The sequence below is a fragment of the Zonotrichia leucophrys genome, chromosome 4 (assembly GCF_028769735.1).
Source record: "Zonotrichia leucophrys gambelii isolate GWCS_2022_RI chromosome 4, RI_Zleu_2.0, whole genome shotgun sequence".
Lineage (NCBI taxonomy): Eukaryota > Metazoa > Chordata > Aves > Passeriformes > Passerellidae > Zonotrichia > Zonotrichia leucophrys.
In genome coordinates this window covers 15,078,485-15,094,012 of record NC_088173.1, presented here as the reverse complement: position 1 = coordinate 15,094,012, position 15,528 = coordinate 15,078,485, and the positions used below count along the sequence as shown (strand labels likewise).

The following is a 15,528-nucleotide window of genomic DNA, read 5'->3' as shown; positions in this document are numbered from 1 at the left end:
ATTGACACAGACTTAAGTTTTTCTGCAAAGTGTTATCAGTTTTGTGTTTACTCTTGTGGCAGCAAGACCACCAGACTTTCTGTACTATGTAATTTGCACCTCCTTCTGTAGAAATGCTTGCTTAATAGGTCCTCTATAAAGTCATCAGAAAGATTTCACCCAGAGTTTTCTTTCATATGATTAATAGTTACTTTCAATACTGCAATTTCATATACAAACAGGATTGTCAGAAAATAAGTAACTTTTTTTCTTTCCTACTCTAAACTTATTTGTAAGACCTGGAACCTAGTAGCTGGATTAGGTGCAAAGTAATTAATTTAGGGTCTGTTTTATTGCTTACCTATTCTCCTCATTAGCATCTACTCGTATATCATGCAAATAAATGCTAATTTCAATTTTCAAGTACTTCAGATAATTTCTAATGTTTAGGATTTTTGTGGAGGCAGTCATATTGCCCATATCCAAGAGGGATAGAAAAAGCAAAGGAAAATGCTTCTTGATTTTTTTTCCTGGGGTTACTGCCTTATATAGAACACTAAAATCAGTATTGATGTAGGAGAGTGAACATGTTTATAAGGTTATGCTTTTATTTTTAACACGTTTATTTAAATCTATACAGCTTGTCATTTGATAGCAAATTTCACTGAAGAATTCCTCGCTGCTTTGTATTAATCGCTGCTTTATATTTATCATATAAAGGTGTTTTGTTGTAATTACAGAATATATGATTGAACAGTACAGTCAAGAAGCCACATATCTGTATTAATCTAAAGAATCAAGACACAGGAATAAAACAGAAGAGCATTTCAGTCTCCAAAAGCTTTAAATTCTGATGTGCGATAACTTTTTACAAAATTTGGAAAATTGTGTTAGGATATGGGCATCAGGCTGCTTTGCAGAAGAGAGAGAATAGCTGAAATACTCTGTCTTGCTCTTCTTGTTGAAGTCTTAATTAGGTTTACATTCACTTACTCCCTCTTCTGATGTAGCACTACCTCATACCAAATTATCAGTGCAACATCTGCCAACAGTTTTTTCTACACAGCACTGAGCTACTGGATCAAAACTGTATCTTGGAGAGCTTTACTATAGGTATCATAATTTTCTGCCCAAGTTAGATATTAGTTTTATAACATATAAGAGGTAGGTGTTCATAAGCAACAAGTGTCTTTTGAAGAAATAAATTACTTGCATTAACCTCTTATTTGGCAATGATGTAAAAAGCAATTTTTTTCCTCCACTGAAAAAGGTGTCCAAAATCTTCAAGATATGTAAGATATGTCTGTATAACATCACTGTCATAGTAGCAGTGTATGACTGTTAACAAAGTTTGAATAATTTTTATTCTATCACAGCTTTTAAACTAATTTTAGCTTGGAGGAGAAAAGGAATTAATGTGAATGTATTTAGTATTTTAAATTTACTGTATTGTAAATATTGTAAACATTTGTGTTCCCAAGTGCTATAAAATTATTTCAGTTTCTTTCTGTTTAGGAAAAAGAAATCAATAAAGGAAGTCAGACATAACAAATGACAATTTCAGGCACTGTGACAGTAGATAGACCTGGGTGCCTTATATTCACAGACCTTTCAATCAAGCAATATGTGTACTGCAATGGAATAAACTGAAGACACTCTAGCAGCCAAGTGGACTTTGATCACTTTTGTTCGTAAATGTGACTCATATTTCAGTAGCCACTTTTTTCTAAGCTACTGATCTTCCCTAAACTTCACAGTGAGTGCTCAGTGAACTTAAAGGAGCCTTTACTCATTCTGCAAACAGACATTTAATACTCATGCTGGATCACACTGTTTTTTTTTTTTCTTATATATCAGATACTGTCTCTTTGTTGCGGTTTTTGTTTCTTTTGTTGTTTTGTCCTTTGCATTCAACAGAAAAAATTGTGATGGAAAATGAGTTCCTTTTTGTAATCACAGTGCTTTCATTAATTCAGTTTTACAGCAGAAATGAAGTTTGAAAATACTAATTTGCCTACATTTTTTTATTTTATGATTTTTGTTCATGCATCTTTCTTGATGATTACTCTTATGCTTTCTGTCGATTGCATGGCAATTAAGATACTCTGTAAAATTAAACACGATAAATACACTGTCATAAATCTCCCTAGTTTTCCAAAGAGAAAGCTAAGAAGAGTTCAGTTTTTTGTAACAAGAATATGTAGTAGGGACAAGACATAGTAGGGACTACCTTATTTTTTTATTTTTTTGATTGTTTGTAATTATAAGACTGCAGCCATGTAAACAATGCACTGGTAGAAATTAGTGAATAGCCTTTGGTCATGCTGCTCTTGTGCCAGTATGGTCTTACTGGATCTAAGATATGACCATTATTTGTTATTAATTTGTTTCCAGATTGGGGCATAATGGGTGGGCTCTGTGTATGTTACATGTTCTGGGTGAGAAATGAAGGCATGTGGGAATGTGAGTGTTTCCAACCTGCTGATGTAATGTGAGACAACTGCAGAAAAAGGAGAGGGTCAACCTTGGTCCACTGTTCTCTGTGTTGCCTGTTCAGCACGACCTCTGGAATGGGCTGTGCCTACACTGCACCCAGGTTTTGCATAAAACAAAAAGAAAGCAAAAAAAAACTAGGAAAGAAATAATATTTGACTTGAAGAGGTATTACTTGAAGGTGTAGTCAAACCTCTAGTTTGCTCCTGCTAGATCTGCTTTGTCATTGCCTTTTCCAGTTGAGCTGACTGGTCCTTTTTCTACCTCTCTACTAGTCAGAGCAGCTGTTGACCCATGCAGAACACACACTGTGCTTCCCCCTCCAAGGATGAAAAGCAGCTTTGTTTGCTGTATTGTCTCATGTCTCCCAGAGGCATCATAACTATCAGAGGCAGAGTACTACCCCGAAGTTGTGGGAGTAGTGCTTCCTTGCTACACCTTTTTTGGCTTTTTTTTTAATGCTACAAGAACTGTAAATAATGTTCCTTAAAACATCTCCATCTCTAGTTTCTCTAGGGAAAACTCTAAAAAAATACATTTCATATGGTCATTTATAGCAAGAAGTACCAGTTTTAAAAACACACCATGGATGAAACAGGTAAAAACTGAATCTTTTCCCTTGCAACAAAGAGAGGTACTGAAAATCACTCTAAAAGAGATATTAAAAAAATAAAATCGGTTTAGATTTTAAGCTCTCTAGGAAGTCACCTTAGAAATGACTTTCTGAAACACTGTCTTGTCTCCTGCCTCCTTTAAGTTAATTTTGTATGATAATCCCTGGGATTTAAATCCAGGGAGATAGTTTTTGTTCCTTTTATATTCATTTGAGATCACTAATTATATCAGCACTTGCTCTTTCGTTGGCAACATCAAACATGTATTGTAACCAGTCGTTACAATGTTTTACAGCAATAGTCATCACAGAGCATTACCATTCTATGCATTATCAGATTTCTAAAAATTTGCAAGGTTGCGAATATTTACTTAATAAAAGAAGGTTGCCAAAAAAATAAAAATACTTCAATAAGTATATTATTAAATTTTAGGGATATATAAATAATGATTTTGAGAAACCAAGAATCACTTTTGCTTTATTCTTATTTTTATAGCATACTTCTCTTTGCTTTTTCAGTAATTAAGTCTTCTGACATTCCAGAAAGCATAAATCCTGCTGAGATGTTTAGGTTTGGTGCAAACTATTGATGTACAAACAAAATTTCAAAAAAAAGAAAAAAATACACCCAGAATCATAACAAGCTGTTTTGCTTATACCTTTGAAAGAAAATTGGATGGTAAAGTAGTATGGCATGCTGAAACTGTTCTAGCCTTGTTGTTAACTAGAACCTCCTTTTGAAATTCATTGCCTTCAATTACATTTTTAAAAGAATTTTAATTATGTGCCTGAAAAGAATAAAGATGCTTCAGGCTCCATTTGTTTATCATGGAAGGCCTGAAAAAATGAGGACAGAGCTTCCCAGCTCATGCAGGGGTTACAGAGAGAGAGAGATGACTTTTAATTCGACAAGTTCAGAGAGATTTCTTAGTTTGACGCGCACAGCAGGGGGTCTTTGAGTGCCTGGCAATACTTCAGCATTCTGAGCTTTGAAAGTCTTTCCCTGCAGCAGAAATTGTATCAAAAGCCAGTGATAATATTCCCTGCAAGGTAAAGGACCCTATTGAAGATTTCTAGAGCTGTTTATTTATTCATCACAGTTTTTTCTTTTAGGACATATAAGATGTATAGGTAAAAATTCACCCAGATGCTAAGAAAATGGAATAAATAAAAAAAATTAATGGGGACCTCTCATTAATCCTTCAATTTTCCCTTAAGTTTTCCGTAGGCCACGTTCACCTATAAAATTTCCTGTCATTCCCTGCCATATATTCTGCATGCAGTCTTCCCTTCAAATCTCAGCTTTTCCTCATTTTTATCAGAATTATAATTTTTGTCTGCCTTCTACCACCAGCTGAGCACATAAGATGTTTATGGCCGTTTCTTTCCACTAAGCCCTTAAAGTGATTGATTAATTTTATGGAAGAACATTTTATTCCATAGGGGTCTTTTTAAATCTTATTTTTAAAGTAGATTTGAGATAGCTATTTCAAAGCCAAGGTTAAAGTGTCATTTATATTCCAGAGATCAGACTTTTAATGTTTTGACATTACGCTTATTTGAAAAGTATACACTGGTTTTGTTTTGTTTTGTTTCTGCAGCAGAGCTGGGACTGTGAGACTACGCCAACCTTTCCCTTGTGTAATGTCAATGTCGGCTATCACTTTGGCAGAATCACCCAGCTCAGTGAAGACAGAAAACCCCTCCTTTCCTCCTGTTTTTCATCTGCTGGTGGCATTCCAAGTGACCTTCCCTCATAAATATTGGTGAGTGACCACATGGGGAAAGCAACTCCTTCATGCAAAGAAACTTGTTTCAAAAAGCTGTGTTGACCTGAGGGGTTTCCATTTTCCCCAAGTTTCAAAAAAAACCCACATGTGCAGGTGTTGCTTGGGGAGGGTGGATTTTCCCTTTAAATAATAACTTGAGTTATTTAGCATCACTGATTTATCTAGACTTATAAGCATTTATAGAACACTCTCATGTGCTAACTATTCAAACTATAGAAACCAGCCTTTCAAAATACTACTTTACAGAGAGAAGTATTTCCTGAGAGCACAAAAGATTTTTTTCCTCTCTTGCTGTTACTTTCTCATGGTTAAGAGGTCTGGAATGCTATAAATTTAATGTAACACCCCAAATATGTCAAGATGAAAGTTTCCCAAGTGTAGGAATTAAGGAAGATAATTAGAGGCCTTCTAATTCTTTCTGGTTTGGGAAGTATGCCTAGAGTGAAATCACAGCACTGCATAAATTCTGATACCTTCAGGGCAGTCCAGGGATGATGTCATAATTTTAGTAGTTCCATAAGGCTAAGTTCCATAGTTAGTACTGAAAAAACTTTTCAGGTCATTTGAGGCTATCACAGCAGATTTACCCCACTTGAGATTAAGAGATTTTCAGTCTTAAAATAGTCACCCATGGCTCAGGAATATTTACGGTATCATAAAACATAACAATATAAAATACAGGAACAGAGACAGAAAAATATTTAACCTTTCTTGGAACAGTTTGGAAGTTGTATATATGTGCAGAATCTAAGGCTACAATTTATTTAAGTGTTGGTTACATGTATTAAAATGAAGACATGGACAGGAAAATCAGTTAGCTGTCATTCAGTATTAACTATGTATTGCAATCATCTCCCATTCAGACAAAAGTGATGTATCATTTATGACTATATGATATGTAATGTTAGTTTTTTTCCTTTACCATATGGGTACTTGAAGTGTGTCTGTTTAAAGGACTAGAGCATCTTCAAAAGAAATGTTAATAGGAGCACTATGGCATCAGCCTAATAAAATAATGCCCTATGGAACATTTTCAGGAAAAGGAAAGGCTGGTGTACCTATTATATCTCTCTCTGTGTTTAAAGAGTGAAACAGCTGTGCTATTTATAAGTTTCTCAAGTCTGTGCTAGAATTGTCACTAATTTCTGTGACGACTTGTAATCAGGGAGAGAATGAAGAGAAAGAAGAGGGGAAGAAGTGAGTAGAATTCCATAAATGTGTATGCTCTATCAATGTTCTTTCTTTGTTTCTCTGTCAACTTATGTGATGGAGTCGTGGCTACTTAGTCTTTTGGGGATTTGCATTTGGGTACAGGTAAAGGAGGTAAATCAGTATCAGGAGTTGTTTTGCAGATTTGTGTGAATCTCTTAGAACCAAAGTAGGTCTTCAGTCTTGGATGGGATCATCATAATAACAGCTTCAAAAAAAATAAAAAAAGAAATGCATGAATACACTTGCTACAGCTTTTTGTCTAGTTACATTGCGGTACTCAAACCCACACACTGTAACATTTAGTTTGGTCACATATGATGGTAATGCTGCGTACCATTTAAAATAGGAAGCAATAAGAGAGAGCATTCATCTTTTGAGAAAGACCTCCTTTAACTGTGTTTCCATTTTAAACTTCTCTGTCAATTAATTTTTTATATCTTTAGAGGATGTTTTATCAATTTACAGTAGTTTTATGGAATAACTTGCTGTTTGATCAGACTATGATATTTTGCATATGTAGCTGCTTTCTTTTAAAATGAGCAGGACAGAACTATACACAGTCCAACAATTAAGGATCCTGATTTTGTTCTTCTTTCCATACCAGATTCCAAGTATAGGCATACAGTTCACAACTCATTATTTTAAATTGACATTTTTTAAAATCTTGCAAGACCAACTGGTATACTAATAGCAGATAGGTGATTATAAGGTCTTTAGGTACCACAGCAATTGCTTTGTCCTCACAAGGAGAGTGAAGAATCTTTGTGGAAGTTAGGATGTTACCTGAAACAATCAAATATAATCATAACCATTTATCAGTGCGTAACATATGTGTTTTATTAAAAAAAAAAAAGGTGGCTTTTTTTTAATTTTGACCACATCCACATTAGAAAGAAGTGACCAAGTATGCAAAAAATTTGAAATATTATTTTTCCTATTTTAATTTTTTTATATAACCATGTGCTTCAGTGTAATCAAACAGATGGTTCTAGATTCAGTAATTCACTGCCTCTATTGCATTTTGCACATATTTGATATTTTCTTCAAATTTGATATTTTACAAAGGGTAAAGAGCCTTAATTAAAGAAATGAGAGGCATACATTGATAAATAGATTAAAGATTGTATCAATTTAAATATTCCCTCTATGTGAACAAAGTGGGATTAAACACATTTTGGTTGTAACATATTTTTTCAGAGTGGGCATAGTCCACCTCTGATTATTTTATTGGTTTTTCTTAAAACCTCAACTATTTATCAGGAGTTTGGTAAAAAAATTCGGTGTGAAATCTAACACAGAACTTTTAAAGCCAAGTTTACCCTTGGAAAGCCTGTAGCTCTGAACTTCTATGAAGACATTTCCGTGCAATTAGGTTCAAATATCCATTGAATGTGCACAGTGCATCAACTTCCAGAAATATAAACTGTCATGAGTCTTAGAGAGTGCTGCTCTCCTGTAAGGAAGTGACTTGGCTGCAAAATAATGCACATTCTTCTTTCAATCCTTATGGGTTTTCTTAGTTTTGGTTTGTTTGGGGTTTTTTGTATCTAAACTCTTTGGATTCTGATGAAACTGGGATCATAGAGAAGTGGCATATTCTGCCAACTAGTAAAAATATGTTTTTGGGGAGGTAGAACTAATAAAGTCAGCTCTGTTTTCTTTGTGCTCTAAGGTCACCAATTTCAACTGCAACCCTGATCTTCTTATTCCACTTATTACCTGCTCTCTTTGCCTGGGAAACAATAGAGCTGTGCTTAGTCTGCAGCTCCCTGAATGCTGAGTAGCCCAGCCATCTCCTATCCACATTCCTCTCCCTGGGGATATTAATTTAGATCTCCATCCTTGAGACTTCTAAGGGTCTTAATTATCTTTAAGACTTGCTGTTTTTCTCCAATTTGCTTAACACTTGACAATCACCCAGCTAAAACATTTCTGGGTGAAGGGAGATAGGACATACATTGAGACTGCAGGTTTAGCCTTAGCTAAGGCTAAAATATGCAGGCATTAAAAAAGATACAAGAAATAGCTGGAATCTCCGTTCTGAGATTGGCATTAAGAGACAGCTCGATTTAAAAAAAAGTTTCCACAAATTTTTGGGGTTTTTTTAATAAAACAGCAAGTTTTTGTGAATGATACTATAATTCTTAATTCCTTTTTAGATATTTTGTTTGTTCAAATAGCAGCTAAAACAAAATGATTCTTCCTGTCCAGGGTTTTTAAATTGAAAAGTATGTTAAAGTTAATTACTAAGTTTTACTTGAGATTTTACAATGATTATTTAGCTATGTTGTCCCAAATGCTCATGTGAAAGTTTAATTAACCAATAAGAATTGAGAAGACTTGGTAGTGATTGTTTACATAAAATGTTAAGAGATGAAAGAAATTAATAAATAATTCTAAGTCAGAAAATATTAATATAAAATCACAAAAATGTTAGTAAATACTTGAATAACATCTGCAATTCCTCAGACCTGTCATAAAATTAATTTTAGCTAATTGCTAACAAAATAGAGGAAATTATATGCACATATGGCAATCATGAACCCAAGTTATTCCTTTCTAAGGCAAATATAATTTTGACTATATGATTTGTTTGAGTACAAGGAAAACTTTAAAATCTGAATGGTGGTGTTATTTTCTCTACGAAAATATGAAGCCATCTAAGTTTACCTCCTGTGTAAAGGAAATAAATGAAAGGGCTCTGAAGAGATGCCAAAAGCCTTTTGAGTGACAGCATTTAGGAAGCACAAGCTCTTCATATGGTAATACTTTCAGGTAATTCAGTAGCTGTCTGATCTACTATTCAAATATCCAGGTCAAAGTTATTATGCATATATTCTTGTTACTTGGTTACAATTACACAGCAAAGTTAAAATAAAGTCATCGTTATTCAGATGTCTCTTTGCAAGAGGAGGGAAGAAAATATTTCATAAATTTGTTTTCTGTTGTTTCTCTTTTTGCTTATTATTTTATGTCAAAAGAAATTTATTCTTATTTTAATTTCATTTCCGATGAAATGCACTGTTAACTAAAGATTTGTACTTATGAAACAGTATGGTTTCATATGATTTTATGGTGACTTTAATAAGAGACTTGTGTATGAGTGCCACAGAGAATGATGACACCACCTAGGTTTCAAGCATCTGCTACTTACATCCAACTCTGTATTACATGCTGTGGAATAAGTGACAAGTTTTGGCATAAAATGCTAAAAGGAGCTGTGCCCTAAGTTGGGGATAAGAGATGTGCCACAAATCTCATCGTTTTGAGCTACCAAGAAGCATCTTTGTCAGAGCAGGAGTTGCAGCTGACTAAAACTAGAGTAAATTTGAGAACATTCACAAGGTTAAGGGTGCCCATATTAATAACTAAAGCTTTAGCTCAGTTGCCATTCCTAGCCTGAGAATTCTGTCCATGCTATGTCGCTCTGTGCATCTCTGGTGGCAGGCGTTGGCTGTCCCACCATGGGATCGAAGGGGAATCAGGCTTCTGAACAAGCTCCATTTAGACACTCAGTCTAGACACCATTCTTAAAGAAGTCTCCTCTGTTCATCGCTAATGTTGAGAAACTTTAGGAAATGAAAGGGAATAGAAGGATCAGAGGGAGCACAACTCCAGCCTTGTGGTTGGTACAGGCTCCGTAGAGAAGAAGGGAGAGGTCCCAGCCTCAGTTGTAAGGATTGTTCATGCATATTTTGCTGAATAGTCATTGGAAAAAGACCTTTCAACTTAAGAGATTGGCTTTTTGTAGCAGAGAAAATGTTGACTTTACGAAGGTTACCTAAAACGCTCATAAAATAGAACTAAGATTGTATTTGGTTTTGTATGTTATAGATACAAGCCTTTAGAAGCAAATACACTTTTTCAACTTTCTTTTTTTTCCTTCTTTTAACTTTACTGGTAAGGAAAAAAGATATATATCCTACAGTGCACTTTGCTTCACATGAATCCAGGGATTCATGTCAGGGACATGAATCATTCAATTAGGGTTTTTTTTTCTTCAGTACTCAATATCTTTCTGTCAGCTATACAGCTTTTCTATTCATGCTTTTCTGTTTGCTTCACAAAATTATGATTAAAAGACTTACTGGACCCTTGGCTGTGTAAAATTTGCTTAAAGAAACTTTACCTGTACATTATCAAAGTGGTCTGGCAATAGTCATATTTACTATCAGGTAATTCCTGTGACTCTTTGTTGTAAATAACATTCTGGTTTTGAATACATGCTGGTTATCCATACCAAAAGAGCAAAAAACATGTAAACAAATAGAATGTAATTAATAGGCCGGAATGAGGCATTTAAGGCCAAGGAGTTGTGTTTTTTTCAGTACCAGTTGTTGCTTTTATTCCTGGTAACTTCTGATTGGCATAGCATTCAGCAGACATTGCATTACTGTTAAAGCAAAATGAATGGAGCATCAGTTTGCACTTAGACTTTTGAGTCATCAGCAAGCTGTGACCAACTGACAGCAACCAGCAACCAAACTGAAGGTTTGCCAGCCAGCTGCATCAACATTAATGAGTTTCTTGCATGGTTAAATATTCAAGCAGTCTTAAGCAGATCTCAGAGATGAAGATACTTTAAAAGAATTATATTCTTTTACTGTCCCACTTCAGCGACTTGCAAGGTTCTCATGGTTTACAGTTTTATCCATCTCTGTCTCTGTTAGGTTATACACAATTGTGTTACCACATTTTACAGTCCTAGCTTGGGAACTGAATATAAGATGTGCTAAGGTAACATTAGCATTTGCAGACATAAAGGACTAAATCATAATGATCTTCCTCTCTTATGTGTCCACAGCAATAGACGTGAACAAATTTTTACCCCAGTAATTTAAAGCATGAATCTAAGCATATCAGGAAATTGGATTACCCCTCAATCAAATTCTCTATTCTGCTAGTGCTAGGTTTCTCTTATCTCCAGTGCAATCCAGTTTGTGTATTCTTGCACAAACTCTGTGGGCTACTATAAAAGGGAAATTCAGACAGACACAACAGGAGCCAGATTCTGTCTTAATGGCCAACTGATAGGATGAAGGATAATGGCTTTAAACATAAAGAAGATAGGTTTAGATTTAGATATTAGGAAGAAACTTTACTGTGAGGGTGATGAGGCAATGGAACAGGTTGCCCAGAGAGGTTATGCACTCTGCATTCCTGGAGGTGTTCAAGGCCAGGCTGGACTGGGCTCTGAGTAACCTGGTCTAGTGAGAGGTGTCACTGTTCATGGCAGGAGGGTTTGAACAAGATGAACTTTAAGATCCCTTCCAGTCCAAACCTATTTCTCTACCTTAGAAAAAGAAAGAAAAAGGCTGTTTCCCTCTCAGTTAAATTTTAAATATACTCACACGCCAGGTAAATAAAAATTCAAAATTCATTAATACTAAAGATCTTTATCATACTAGCAAAGAAAACATGTGCTTTGGCTGATGGGGTCTGATCAGAACCATATAAGGTTATAGACATACTTTATGCTTTACTATTTTCTGATGCCAATACTAATAGTGATTTTTTAATATATAATTGATTTGTATGTCGGCATGAAATTCGGAAATTAATTGTACCTATCAATCAAAAAGACAATAAAAGAGAAATGAAATAGATAATTTTATGTCTTCAGGGCTAAATGAGCTATCACTCTGGTTTAAAATTTTAAAAACTGTAGATAGCAAATTTGAACATGATTTTTGAACACTGAGGAAACTATGGTTTGTTTCAGATTTGAAAATTCACTTAGCTCCATGAAAGGCTCAAAACCATTGTCAAGTTTTTGCCTCAGATGATACATTAGTGAATGTTACATTCATAGCAAACTAAGGTCCCAGTCTTGGAGCTATCCTGATTCCTTAAGCACTTCCATGCAGGCAAAGTAGTTTTCAGCTTGTGGGCAGTTATAAATGCAAGGCCTTTGCTCCACTGAGAGGTGCCCTTATTGTGTTAGGGCAGAGCTGCACCAGGGGAATACTGAGGTCGAAGTAGCTTCAGGCGTTGGTAAATGCTAAGTTACCAGCAGCTGAACACTTGGAGGATGTATTTTCCCATCCAAGAGTTTCTTTACTTTCAAACAAGAGAAGAACTGGATTCAAATAAATGCATTTAATCTTAAAAAAAAGGAAAGAAATTAAAGAATAGAAAGGCACACAAAAAAAAATTTCTTTCTCTGAAAAACTCCATAAATGTTTTATTTAACTGACCAGTTCATACTGTTTCCTTTAAAAAAGAAATTAGCTGATAATATCGTGGGAAATATTTGTGTTAAAGGTCACATTAAACAAAAGTCAAATCTAGACTATCTGAGAAGTCTGGAGAAGATGTTTAATGCAAATTTTTTGTGGAAAAAAGATGTGTGTCACTGCAGGTCATCTCTGAATATTCTTGTTGGGGTTTCTCTGTTGGATATGCAATCTCAGCTAAATGTTTTGAAGAGGAGGAATCAAATAAATTGCCCTATTTTGGGTCTTTCTCATCTGTATACAGTTGTGCAGCTCTAGTAGACCTGAAAATTGCCCAGAGACAAACTTAAAAAATAGAGTGCTTTTGAGGCAGAAAATTGCTTTTCTGCAGCATGGTCTAAGGGACAGGATGTGACAGGAGGACAAGGAGTTGTCACTATGTAGTGATATTGTAAGGCATATCTTACATAACAAAAAGGATCATTTGTCTCTTTTTTCTTTCATTTTAAACTGCAAGAGATTTAATTGAAACAGTTGGAGGTATCACCCCTAAACAAAGAACAAGCCATTATAATTTACAATTAAAACTGAAAGTTCCCCGCTTAACCCACTTGTAATAGCTACTCATTGTGGAGTAGCTATTGTGGAGTGCATGTGGGATAGATGCCTGTCCACAATTTCAGAAGCCTTATTCTCAAAAGGAAGAGAAAAAAAACCCATCTCATTGTACATGCATGTCAAATATTAGCGTGATTCTTGTAGTATAATAAGAAAAGAAAGTGGTTTGTGCTTTTGATTAGCCTCTTGATGTTTCAGAGTGGTTTTGTATGGCTTAATTTTCCTTTTATGGCAGTTTGTACATATAAAACAAAATGAGGAACGGAGGGGAGGGGGAAAGAAATGTGCCATTTATATACCTAGGATATGAGGCCTCCTTTGGGCCCATTATGCATTAATGGGTCAGCTGAGATTTATTAGGATATGTATATTAATCTTTATACACATTCACATACTATAATTGTTCCTTTGGTGCTATAATGTGATTAGCTGTGAATTTGTGCAATATTAACAATAATATGGATTTCCATATTACAGAACAGTAATAACAAATGGTTATTAAAAATGCATGTAAAGTATGGGATGTGAAAGCACTTCTAAATTCTCAGTAATCCGATTATGTTTTGTTGTTTTTAAATACCAAAATGGTTAAGTCTTTACTATAAAGTAAAACCTAGTATTAAAGAAATCAAAAATTTTATGTTATACAGAAGTGAACAAATGAATCTAAAGCTGTCTTAATGAAAGATTAGTATCTGTTTCTCATAGGCAGCTGAGATGTGGATTTTTGCATTATTATAATTTGAATATGTAGCAAAAATATAATATAGAAGGTAACAGTAAATTCAGCATTGATACCTCTTTACATTGAAACTGAAGGGATCTTCCCTCTTCACATCTGTAATCATATGATAATAATTCCACATTTAAGGTAATCATTTTGTGCTATAAAGACATAGTACAGTAGGTATATAGAAAGGAGAAACTATTAATTTTAATTTTGTGAAGCTAATTTTTTTATTATTTCTCTTAAGCTAATTATTTTTTTAATTTCTTAAATTATTAAAAATAGAGCAGCCACTTTTTTTCAGTCAGTTTATGACAGTAGTACCCCTGTGGGGCACAGGGCGTTACACGCTCACCTGTTTCTCTCCTTTGTTTTGTGATTGGATATGACAGCTGCTTACAGCATGATTCCACCATGGCAGTGCCTTCAATCCCTGCGTGAGCCATTCACTTAAGAGCTGGACTCCATGACTCTTGTGCGTCCCTTACAACTCAGAATGTTTTGTAGTCTGTGGTCTAGGATTTCCTGGACTTGGCTTTGAGAGAGACAGAGAATGAACATTGAGAGCATTTATATTCTCCTCACAGAATACATCCTCCTTCTGCAAAAAGTTGCAAGCTTTACTCTCAAGTTATTTTCATCAGGTAGTGATACTTTTTTGAGCAAAGGTTTCTTTACCCTCCCTTCATGACCCTGTAGTGGGAAGGTATCTTCTTTGACACCTCTTTCCTAAATCATAAATTCCTATCTTTACCTTGAGTATATCTGTGGGAATAGAAGAAATTTCTGTAATATAGAATTTCTGTAATTTCTACCATTTTCCATGCAGACTTAAGATTCAGTCTTTGATGATTTCCAAAAACTTGATATAATCACAGCTCCCCTTTTTCTTTCATCTGATTTGCATTTTAAGATTATATTTATTAATAGATTGCATTCTGTAAATTATTGCCATAATGGCTCATTTTTATCTTCATTTTTTAGAAATGCTCTTTCCCAACCTCAATGTTTCTGGTCCTACAGACCCCCAATTTCCTTATAGGATGCGCCCTTGATAAATACAAGGTAAAACAGGGATTTTTTTGTTATGCACTTCAAAGGTATTCTTTAGACTTTCTTTATTTTTTGTCATTTTATTTTATTTGGAAATACAATTTCCCTATATTTCCATTTTATCATTCAATATTCAAGAATCCTACCAAATAAACCATGTTAAGTAAGTTAAGTGTAGGGTTTCTAGCTGGTTTATTTTTATACATACTGTAGAAAAAAGGCACCTACCTTATTTCTGCTCGTGGTATTATGCAATTTAAGTAGAGGGACTTTTGTCATGCATTTTACATGAAGATGATGAGTATTCCATTGTATTCAAATGCTTGTGGAATTGCTGTAAAATGACATACAGCAGGTGGGCCAGTGTCATTTGTGAAAGTCTCTCTGAGCTGCAACTTGAGATGCTGCTATTTCTCACTGGCATTCCATATAGCTTCAAGGCAACTACTCTTCTGCTTACCTATTGCATTTTATTTTTCTATAAATTAATCCCCTTTTTTTCAGTTCTTGTTTCTTCTCTTATTTGCTTCTGCTTACTAATTTGTGACTGCAAAAGGAAACAAGTAAAAGGTGACCATAACAAGTATAGCTCTCTGCAGTGTAATTTCAATAACAAGGGCAGGGGTAGTCCATGGCTTCTGTTCAAAGTGCCTTCTCTCATGTTTGATTGGACTTGAAGTATTTTCTTCTGTCTTTGTGGTGACCTAATTAAATATTTTTTTATTTTAGCTGTGTTGTAGCTAAAGCTCTTGCAGCTTAGCTATAGCTGTCGCAAAGTCCCACTCAATATTTTACAGTGCTTTCTCATAATTTTAATGGCAGCTTTGGGAATGTGTATAGCCAGGTACTGAATCAATATTGTCACTT

The 15,528-nt window shown here is 34.8% G+C and overlaps 1 protein-coding gene across 28 annotated transcripts in view; it reads left to right on the top strand.

The window, feature by feature from the left end:
- TENM3 (teneurin transmembrane protein 3) overlaps positions 1–15,528 on the top strand; it is a 1,296,489-nt gene that overhangs the window by 485,126 nt on the left and 795,835 nt on the right. For 27 of the 28 annotated variants that reach the window (XM_064710586.1, XM_064710592.1, XM_064710590.1 and 24 more), the window contains one exon: positions 4,687–4,851. The gene's annotated coding sequence lies outside the window, so the exon portion shown is untranslated. The remainder of the gene's footprint in view (positions 1–4,686; positions 4,852–15,528) is intronic. The other variant, XM_064710587.1, reaches the window with a different exon arrangement.